Below are 11142 nucleotides of genomic sequence, written 5' to 3' on the forward strand. Positions count from 1 at the left end.
GAGCAGAATTAAGAGCTATAAGTTTCCCTAAATTCAGACAAGACTAGTAAACATTCATAGAATAGTTTAAAATCCTTTTGGGTACATCTGACCCAGAATTACCTGACTTATATCAACTCATACACATATGGGTCAGAACCACAGATGCTAAATCCTAGATGGCAAAAGTTAATTGGACTGACCCGGAGGACCTACAGGATATCTCTTTCCATAAAAAACCTGCAGTTCAGAAAACCCCTGAAAAGTAAGTCAAAGTCTCCTAGAAGCCATACCCAAAACATTTCCAATAAAAATTAATGCAAGGGCTACCATTTCTACATTAAATGCTGTGCCTTCATGCTCTCTTCTTCAGAGTAACGGTACTGCACAGGTGGCAGGCATTTCAAATAACACAAATTTTCCCTATCTCCCAGCCTTTAACTGTAACCCTTGGGCCTTTGCCTGGAAATATTCCTTCTTGTTCTGTGATAATACACCTGCAAATTTAATAAGGAGAGATATACTTTACACATGAGATTGCAAAAAAATGCACACCACAGGGATTATTTCTTAAGTTTCCAGAGGACTCCTCTATTTATAATCAAGTTGTGTTTGTTCTGAATATACCTTTGCATTCTCTATTTTATTTGATGCATACCCCAGATAAAGATCTTGACACTACTCCATGACCTTCTACAGGCTAAAGATTTCACTGGCATAGGAAAAACAATGAGAGCAGAACCTATTAAAGTTCAGATAGATCCTACCAAGCCATTACTCAAACTTCTCCAATATCCCTTGAAGCCAAAGGAAGGGCTCAAACCTATGGTTGAAGGCCTTACATACAAAAGTCTTCTCATACTCTGCACTAGCCTTTGTAATACTCCCATCCTCCGAGTAAAGAAACAAAACGACAAAGATACCAATTTGTTCAAGACCTCGAGGCCATCAACAAAATCATTATACCTCATTTCCTGATAGAACTTGACTCAATTTGTTCAGGACCTCAAGGCCATCAACAAAATCATTATACTTCATTTCCTGATAGAACTTGACCCAAATACTATTCTGTCATAAATTTCCACCTGAAGTTACTTGCTTCACAGTATTGGATCTTTGCTCTGTCTCTTTCAGTGTACTTCTCAATTAGGATAGTCAATACCTTTTTGCATTCACCTAAGGAGGACAATAATGTACTTAGACAGTCATACCCCAGGAGTTCACTAGAGCCCCCTCCAATTTTCCCAGGTCCTCAATCAAGACTTAAAAGACCTAAAATGTCCCTTTGTGATTCAGTTCTGACACGATATGTAAATGATATCCTACTTTATTCAGAGAGCAAGGAGGTCTGTAAAAAGGATTCCATTTAGTTGCCCCTAGCCTTATCAGAAAAGAAACATACGTGTTTCAAAAGTCACAATTTTTTCCAAACCACAATCTATTACTTAGAGCATGACCTAACTGAGGAAGATAAACCATTCTCTACTGATATGCTAAAGACTATCCAAAAATATTCTAGACCCCTCAGAAAAGACAACTAAGAGTATTTTGGAGTTTAACTGGATATTACAGACAATGAGTGCCAAATTTTTCTAGGATTGAAACACCGTTTTATGAATTGATTAAGTCTTCAGTAAGAGACCCTCTCCTAAGGAAATCAAAAGCGAACAGGTCTTCTGTAACCTGAAAAAGACGTTCAACAGCCTCTTTCTCTAGGCATCCCAAACTACAAAAATCTCTTTGTCTATTTGTGAATAAGCAATCTGGACAAGCCCTTGGGTTTTAACACAAATTGACAGGAACCACTAAAAACATATTGCTCCGAAAACTGGAAGCAACCAAGCTATCCTTCAATAGGTAGATGGATAAACAAACTGTCGTTCATCCATACAATGAAATATTATTCAGCCATAAAAAGAAATGATCTATCAAATCATGAAAGGTACGGAGAAGTCTTAAAATGCCTATTACTAAGTGAAAGAAACCAATCTGAAAAAGCTGTATACTCTATGATTCTGACTATATAACATTCCGGAAAAGATGAAACTGTGGAGACAGTAAAAATATTAGTGGTTGCCAAGTGTTTGGAGGTGAAAAGAGGAGTGAATGGGTGCAACACAGAGGACCTCTAGGGGGATGAAACTATTCAGGATAATACTATGATGGTAGATATAGGACGTTACGCATTTTTCAAAACTCATAGAACTGTACAACACAAAGAGTGAACTTCAGTGTAAACTATGGACTTTAGCTAATAATGATGCGTCAGTATTGGCTTATGAATTTTAACAAGTGTCTCATGGGAATGCAAGAGTTAATAGCAGGGGAAACTGTCTGGGGACGGGATGGTATATGGAAACTCCTTGCTATCTACTCAATTTTCTGTAAACCTAAAACTGTTGCAAAAAGTATTTTTTAAAGCTACACTTAAAAAAAATAACAAAAAAGATCCTTTAGAGAAGTTAACTTCAAGGATAATTTTTTAAATGATCTTACATTAAAAACCAGGTTGATACCCTGACAGCATAAAATAAAGGGGACTTGCTTGATGTACGATAAATGGGGACTTTGTTAGACGTTCAAGGCAAGTTCTAAACATCACTAAAATGGTCAGCTCAGTGCTTAGTGTGCCTTGTTGATGAAACCAGGAACTAGTTAGTTACTCTTACTTGTGTCTTCTACTACCCCTAACTCTCCAAACCAAAACAAAATGAGCAGAAACATTGTTTACTATAGCTTCACCCTTGACCCAGTTTGAAAGGCTCAGCCCTCTTGTCTTAAGGCAATTGCTAACACCTGAAAAATTTATTGCAGCTTCTGCTGAGCTAGTTCTAGCCTCCCCACCTGAGTTTAGGGTTCCTCATGCAGTACAGACCTTACTACTCACAGAATGAATACACAACACTTTTCAGCCAGCCAACTAATATCTTCTTTTTTTTTCTTTTTTTCTTTTTTTTTTTTTTTTTTTTTTTTCTGAGACAGGATCTAGCTCTGTCACCCAGGCTGGAGTGCAGCGGTGTGATCTTGACTCACTGCAACCTCCGCCTTCCAGGCTCAAATGATTCTCCCATCCCAGCCTACGGAGTAGTTGGCACCACAGGCACATGCCACCACACCCAGCTAATTTTGGGGTTTTGTTTGTTGGTTTTTGGTTTTCGGTTTTGAGACGGAATTTCACTCTTGTTGCCCAGGCTGGAGTGCAATGGCGTGATCTCAGCTCACTGCAACCTCCACCTCTCAGGTTCAAGGGATTCTCCTGCCTCAGCCTCCTGAGTAGCTGGGATTACAGGCGTGCACCACCACGTGTGGATAAGTTTTGTATTCTTTAGTAGAGACAGAGTTTTGCCAAGTTGTCCTGGCTGATCTTGAACTTCTGGGATCAAGTGATCCACCAGCATTGGCCTCCCAAAGTGCTGGGATTACAGGCGTGAGCCATTGCGCCCAGTCTTAATATCTTATGAAATTCTACTACTCATTGCCTCCAACATTACCATTCAGCACAGCAACACTCTGAATCCTACCTCTCTTCTGCCTCTACCTAAAGAAAGGGAGGCTGCGTGTGGTGGTTCACGCCTATATTCCCAACACTTTGGGAGGCAAAGGTAGGAGGACACTTGAGCCCAGTTTGGGCAATACACTGAGACCCGACCTTGTCTCTACAAAAAAATAAAATATTAACTGGGTATGATGATTTGCATCTGTAGTCTTAGCTACTCAGGAGGCTGAGGCAGGAGGATCACTTGAGTCCAAGAGGTCAAGGTTGCAATGAGCTACTGCACTCTAGCCTGGGTGACAAAGTGAGGCCTTGTCTCAAAGCAAAAAAAGAAAAAGAAAAGGAGCCTCAAGATTGTCTTCCTTAAGGAATTCTCTGTACCTTACTCAGACTGATTAAATACTCCTCTAGAGAACCTTGACCTAATATTATTTCTAATATTATTTGTTGATGGCTCATACCTCAAAACTGAAACTGGAGGTTATCAACCAGGATATGCAGTCACTAATCTAAGCTCTCTTTGAGTAAAATCAGCCCACATGTCAGAACTTACTATATTTACTACATCTTGATAACTAGCCCAAGACGAAAAAGCAAACATACATACAAATAGCAGATATGCTTTTGGAGTAGTACATGACTTTGAGATGCTTTGGAAATAAGGGGGTTTCTTGCCTTACTGGAACCCCCACCAAAAATGGGCAACAAATTCAGGAATTTGTAGACACACCCCTACTTCCTGGAGAGGTAGTTATAAAGGTTGAAGTTCATGGAAAAAATAGATAATGTGTAAGCTATAGGAAATGCTCTAGCAACTTACTATGCCAAACAGTCAGCCTTCACCAAAGTTATGATCCTATATAAACCCTCAAAGAATAAATCTCTGGAGACAATCTTATGAGGCTATTACATAAAATCAATGATTAACTCCTGATTTTGAAAAGGAAGAATGGGAAAAAATCTGGTTGTACCTCTTACTCAGATAATCTCTAGTGCTCTCAAGACATCCAATTGGTGGCACCAGGTGATTTCAAATGAATATTAGCTAAATTTCTCCACAAAACTACTCATTATAGTATAGACAAGGGGTTCCCATATTTTGGCTTCCCTGGGCGACATTGGGAAAAAAAAGAATTATCTTGAACCACATATAAAATACATTAACACTAACAATAGCTGATGAGCTAAAAAAAAAAAAAAAAAAAAAAAGTCTCATAATATTTTATGAAAGTTTATGAATTTGTGTTGGGCCGCATTCAAAGTCATCCTGGGCTGCAAGTGGCCCACGGACCAAGGGTTGGACAAGCTAGGTATGACAAATTGGTTACTATCTTGAATCAACACTGGTGTGGAAACCTTTAAAATGACAACCGATTATAACAGCATCACTGAAAACTACAAAACTGCAAAATGTTACTGAAAGAAACTAACAAAGGCACAAATAAATGAAAAGACATTCCATGTTCATGAACTGCAAGAATTAATATTGTTCATTTAATTCAATTCCTATCAAAATCCCAAAAATTTTTTTTTGCAAAAATGGAAAAATCCATCCTAAAATTTATATGAATTATTGAGGGAACCTGAATAGCTAAAACAATCTTGAAAAATAAGAACAAAGCTTGAGGACTCACATTTCCTGATTTCAAAACTTACTACAAAGCTACAATAATCAAAACAGCATGATACTAGAATAAAACAGACACATAGACAAATGGAATAGAATAAAGAACCCAGAAATAAACTCTCCCATATATACTCTAGTGCTTTTCAACAAGGGTGCCAAGACTATTCAATAAGGAAAGGAAAATCTTTTCAATAAATTTTCTTGAGAAAAACTTGATATCCAAATGAAAAAGAATGAAATTATCTTATATCATATACAAAAATAATTAATTCAAAATGGATCAAAGGTCTAAATATATGAGCTAAGACTATGAAACTTTTAGAACAAACACAGGGTAAAAGTTTCATGACACTGGGTTTCATAGCAATTTCTTGAATATGAGACCAGAGGCACAGGCAACAAAATAAATAAATAAATAAATTGGACTTCATGAAAATTTTAAATTTTGTGCATCAAAAGACAGTATCAACAGAGTAACAAGGCAACCTACAGAGTGGGAGGAAATATTTGCATAAACATAAGACCTAAACCTATAAGTCTCGTACAAGAAAATAGAGAAAAAGCTTCATGACATTGGATTCACAATGATTTCTTGGATATGACACCAAAAGCACAGGCAACAAAAGTAAATAGATAAATTGGCATACATCAAAATTAAAACCTTGCATATGCTAAAATGACCTAATAGAATGAAAAGATAACCTACAGAATGGGAGAAAATATTTCCAAATCAAATATGTGATAAAAGGCTATGATCCAGCATATATAAAGAACTCCTACAACTCAACAACAACAACAAAATAACCCAACTGAAAAATGGACAAAAGACTTGAAATGGCATTTCTCCAAGCAAAATAACCAGCTAACATCATAATGTCAGGATCAAATTCACACATAACAATATTAACCTTAAATGTAAATGGGCTAAATGTGCCAATTAAAAGACACAGGCTGGCAAATTGGATAAAGAGTCAAGACACATCATTGTGCTGTATTCAGGAGACTCATCTCACGTGCAGAGACACACATAGGCTCAAAATAAAGGGATGGAGGAAGATCTACCAAGCAAATGGAAAACAAAAAAAAGCAGGGGCTGCAATCCTAGTCTCTGAAAAAAACAGAATTTAAACCAACAAAGATCAAAAGAGACAAAGAAGGCCATCACGTAATGGTAAAGGGATCAATTCAACAAGAAGAGCTAACTATCCTAAATATATATGCACCCAATACAGGAGCACCCAGATTCATAAGCCAAGTCCTTAGAGACCTACAAAGGGACTTAGACTCCCACACAATAATAATGGGAGACTTTAACACCTCACTGTCAATATTAGGCAGATCAACGAGACAGAAGGTTAACAAGGACATCCAGGATTTGAACTCAGCTCTGCATCAAGCAGACCTAATAGACATCTACAGAACCCTCCACCCCAAATCAACAGAATATACTCTTCTCAGCACTATGTCACACTTATTCCAAAATTGACCACATAATTGGAAGTAAAGCACTCCTCAGCAAATGGAAAAGAACAGCAATCACAACAAACTGTCTCTCAGACCACAGTGAAATCAAATTAGAACTCTGAACTAAGAAACTCACTTAAAACTGCACAACTACAAGGAAACTGAACAACCTGCTCCTGAATGACTACTGGGTACATAATGAAATGAAGGCAGAAATAAAGATGTTCTTTGAAACCAATGAGAACAAAGACACAATATACCAGTATCTCTGGGACACATTTAAAGCAGTGTATAGAGGGAAATTTATAGCACTAAATGCCCACAAGAGAAAGCAGGAAAGATCTAAAATCGACACCCTAAAATCACAATTAAAAGAACTAGAGAAGCAAGAGCAAACACATTCAAAAGCTAGCAGAAAGCAAGAAATAATAAGATCAGAGCGGAACTGAAACAGATAGAGACACAAAATGCCCTTCAAAAAAATCAATGAATCCAGCAGCTGGTTTTTTGAAAAGATCAACAAAATTGATAGACCGCTAGCAAGACTAATAAAGAAGAAAAGAGAGAAGAATCAAATAGATGCAATAAAAAATGATAAAGGGGATATCACCACAGATCCCACAGAAATACGAGCTACCATCAGAGAATACTATAAACACCTCTATGCAAATAAACTAGAAAATCTAGAAGAAATGGATAAATCCTGGACACATACACTCTCCCAAGACTAAACCAGGAAGAAGTTGAATCCCTGAATAGACCAATAGCAGGCTCTGAAATTGAGGCAATAATTAATAGCCTACCAACCAAAAACAGTCCAGGACCAGACGGATTCACAGCTGAATTCTACCAGAGGTACAAAGAGGAGCTGGTACCATTCCTTCTGAAACTATTCCAATCAATCTAAAAAGAGGGAATCCTCCCTAACTCATTTTATGAGGCCAACATCATCCTGATACCAAAGACTGGGTTAAGAAAATATGGCACATATACGCCATGGAATACTACACAGCCATAAAAAAAGGATGAGTTCGTGTCCTTTGTAGGGACATGAATGAAGCTAGAAACCATCATTCTGAGCAAACTATCCCAAGGACAGAAAACCAAACACCGCATATTCTCACTCATAGGTGGGAACTGAACAATGAGAACACCTGGACACAGGGCAGGGAACATCACACACTGGGGCCTGTCTTGGGGTAGGGGGAGGTAGGAGAGATAGCATTAAGAGAAATACCTAATGTAAATGACGAGTTAATGGATGCAACACACCAACACGGCACATGTATACGTATGCAACAAACCTGCAAGTTGTGTACATGTACCCTAGAACTTAAAGTATAATTAAAAAAAAAAAAAAAAGAAACGGCATTGCTCCATAGAAGACATAGAAATGGCCAATAAGCATATGAAAAGGTATTCAACATCACTAATCATTAGGGAAATGTTAATCAAATACACAATTAAATGTTACTTCGTATGCATTAGGAAGGCTACTATGAAAAAAGGAAATAACAAGTGTGATAGTGACAGTGTGGAGAAATTAAAACCCTTATGCACTGTTGATGGGAATGTAAAATGGTACAGTCACTATGGAAAACAGTATAGCAGTACCTCAAAAACTCAAAAACAAAATTACCATATGATCTGACAATACCCTTTCTGAACATATATCCAAAAGCAGAGTCTCAAAAAGATATTTGTACAACCATTTTCATAGCACCACTATTCACAATAGCCAAAGAGGTTGAAATGACACAAATATCCACCAAAGGATGAATGGATAAACAAAATATGGTATATGTGCAAAACTGAAAATTATCCTTAAGAAGGAAATTCTGACACATGCCATAACATGGACAAATCTGAAAACATTATGCTAGTGAAATAAGCCAGTTCCAAAAAGACAAATACTATATGATGTCACTCATATGACGTATTTAGAGTAGTCAAACACATAGAAACAGAAAGTAGAAAGGTGGTTTCAAGGCACAGGGACGAGAGGGGTTCTGGGGAATTGTTGTTTAAAGGGATATAGAGTTCCAGTTTTGCAAGATGAAAAGATTCTGGAGAGCAGTTCCACAGCAATATGAATATATCTCATACTACTGAACTGTACACTTAAAATGATCAATTTGATGTTACGGGTATTTTAGCACAATTTTTTAAGGTTATTTCTGCATCATTTGTCATCTGTCAATACAATTCTGAAAAAAGTGTAAAGGTGAGAAATGGCCAGGAACCAAAGCCTCGAGGGCACTTTAAACACCTTCAGGCAGACTTTTTTTTAAGATAGGCTCACACTCTGTTACCCAAGATCAGGTGCAGCGGCATAATTATGGCTTACTATAGCCTGGACCTCTTGGGCTCAAGCAATCCTCCTGCCTCAGCCTCCTGAGTAGTTGGGACCACAGGCACATGCCACCAAGACTGGCTAATTTTTTTTTCTTTTATAGTACAGATGAGGTCTTGCTATGTTGCTAAGACTGGTCATGAACTGCTGGGCTCAAGTGATCCTCCCACCTTGGCCTCCCAAAGTGCTGGGATTACAGGCATGAACCACTGCATCTGGTCTTTCAGGTAGATTTCATCCAGCTTCCTTGGATTTAAACATGTTTTAGGTTTTGTATGTCTACTTTCAGGATAGGCTGAATTATTGCCAAGCCAGAAAGCTACATCCCTTGCAGTCACTAAAAACCTGCTTGATACTGTTTCCAACCTGGAGCATACTAACTTTTACATCAAGTGATCAAGGCACATACTTTTTATGGGAAACATTATAAAAGAACTCTGTAAGACATTACCCTTTATTGAAAAACTACACTGCCCTTACCACCAACAATCTCCTAGAAAGGTTAAAAACATCAACAGCATCCTTAAGTTAAAATAAACAAAACTAGTCTGGGTGGGTGGCTCATGGCTATAATCCCGGCACTTTGGGAGGCCAAGGCGGGAAGATTGTTTGAGTTCAGGAGTTCGAGAACAGCCTGGGCAACATGGTGACATACTTTTTCCCCGTCTCTACAGTAGATTTTTTTTTTTAATTAGCCTGGTGAGGTGACACGTGCTTAATTAGAAGAGACTCTCAGAGATCTAAATATGTAACGCAGGCTAATGTAAGGTCTTGGTTCTAACCTCATGTATGAACAACTCCTTTTTTCTTGGATGTTTATGTGGTCTCTTGGATACTACTTCCTATGTGACAAGGATGCCTTGCCTATTTGTCTCAGGGTAACACCTCATATACTTTAGGAATACTATTCTGAGATTTGTCCTAATTCTATAAATCACCAAGGCTGGAAATTCTGAATCAGATGCAAGCTCCAAAGTCAGGACAGCCTTTATTATTTGGACACTCCATTTGGCAGACTTAACTGACTGATAGTTTAAACAAGACATCAGAGCAGTACTCCCATTAGTGAGAATCATACAAATAGAAAATCCCGTAAGAAATGTATCCTTAATTATGGAAGTTATTAACAATATCACCTCTGTCCCAAATAGAATACATATCAGTCTCAACGTATTAACATGAGTAGATAGACAATCACATTGCTTTAGGTTTCATGTTGGCTAGTCATTATGCCATTTGCACCATTGCCAATATCTCTTACTGTACTTGAGTCAATGAAACAGGCAAGGTGGAACAGGCTATACATCACCTTAAGGCAAAAGCTACTTGGCTCTCTAAGGTTGATTCATATGGTCTTTGGGATTTGTTTTCTTGGCCTGAGTTGGGCAACTGAGATTCCTCGTTCTGAAACACCTCATATGAACTATTAATTGTTTATTTTTGTCATAGTGGTCATGATGCTGGTCTTCTGCACTCTATTTGCAGTCTTAAATGCTTTTGCACAGCCACTGTCTTATGAGATGATAACTACAATGCTACAACAACAAAAAGACTGAGAAGATCTTGCAATACAGTTGACTATGGAAACGAATAAACAATCCCTAAGCAGTGAAGATCTTCACCTCTACCCTTCCTTAAATTAATCCACCTCTCACAAATAAGAGAATGATCAAAAGGAGTTGGGGGGACTAAGAGACTTAAAGCACAAATTGACAATGACCAAATCATAGATGACAATGGAACTCTGACCTCCAACCTCTGTAGTGCAAGTATCCAAACAATCTCTGTAGTAACCAGTCCATGAAGCCAAACCACAACTTCTACAGCAACTGGCTCAAAATGGTCAGCATTAGTCAATGACTGTCAGGCAGGGAGCGGAATTGCAGCCCTCTAAAAGGAGCTGAAATTCCATCTGCCACTTCATGTTTTGAGGTTCTGATCTATGAGTGGACTCCAGTATCAATTGTGTACCATTTTATTTTCATATATTTTCTTCTCCTTTATTTCTTTGATAAATTTTTTTCAATATGCCAAGAATTTTTATGCTTTTGCAATATGATCTAAAATATGAGAACACGCAAAGAATCAGTAGATCTCTGAGAAGTCAAAAAAGATGACACAAAACTTCGCATAGCCTCTCAGATCCTCATTCAGAGCCTGTGTGCTCTCAGTTTACTTATCTTTTTAATGGGGCTGTTATTGAATTTCCAGTCCCACAGCAGATCA

Source organism: Chlorocebus sabaeus, chromosome 15 (assembly GCF_047675955.1).
Source record: "Chlorocebus sabaeus isolate Y175 chromosome 15, mChlSab1.0.hap1, whole genome shotgun sequence".
Taxonomy (NCBI): Eukaryota; Metazoa; Chordata; class Mammalia; order Primates; family Cercopithecidae; genus Chlorocebus; species Chlorocebus sabaeus.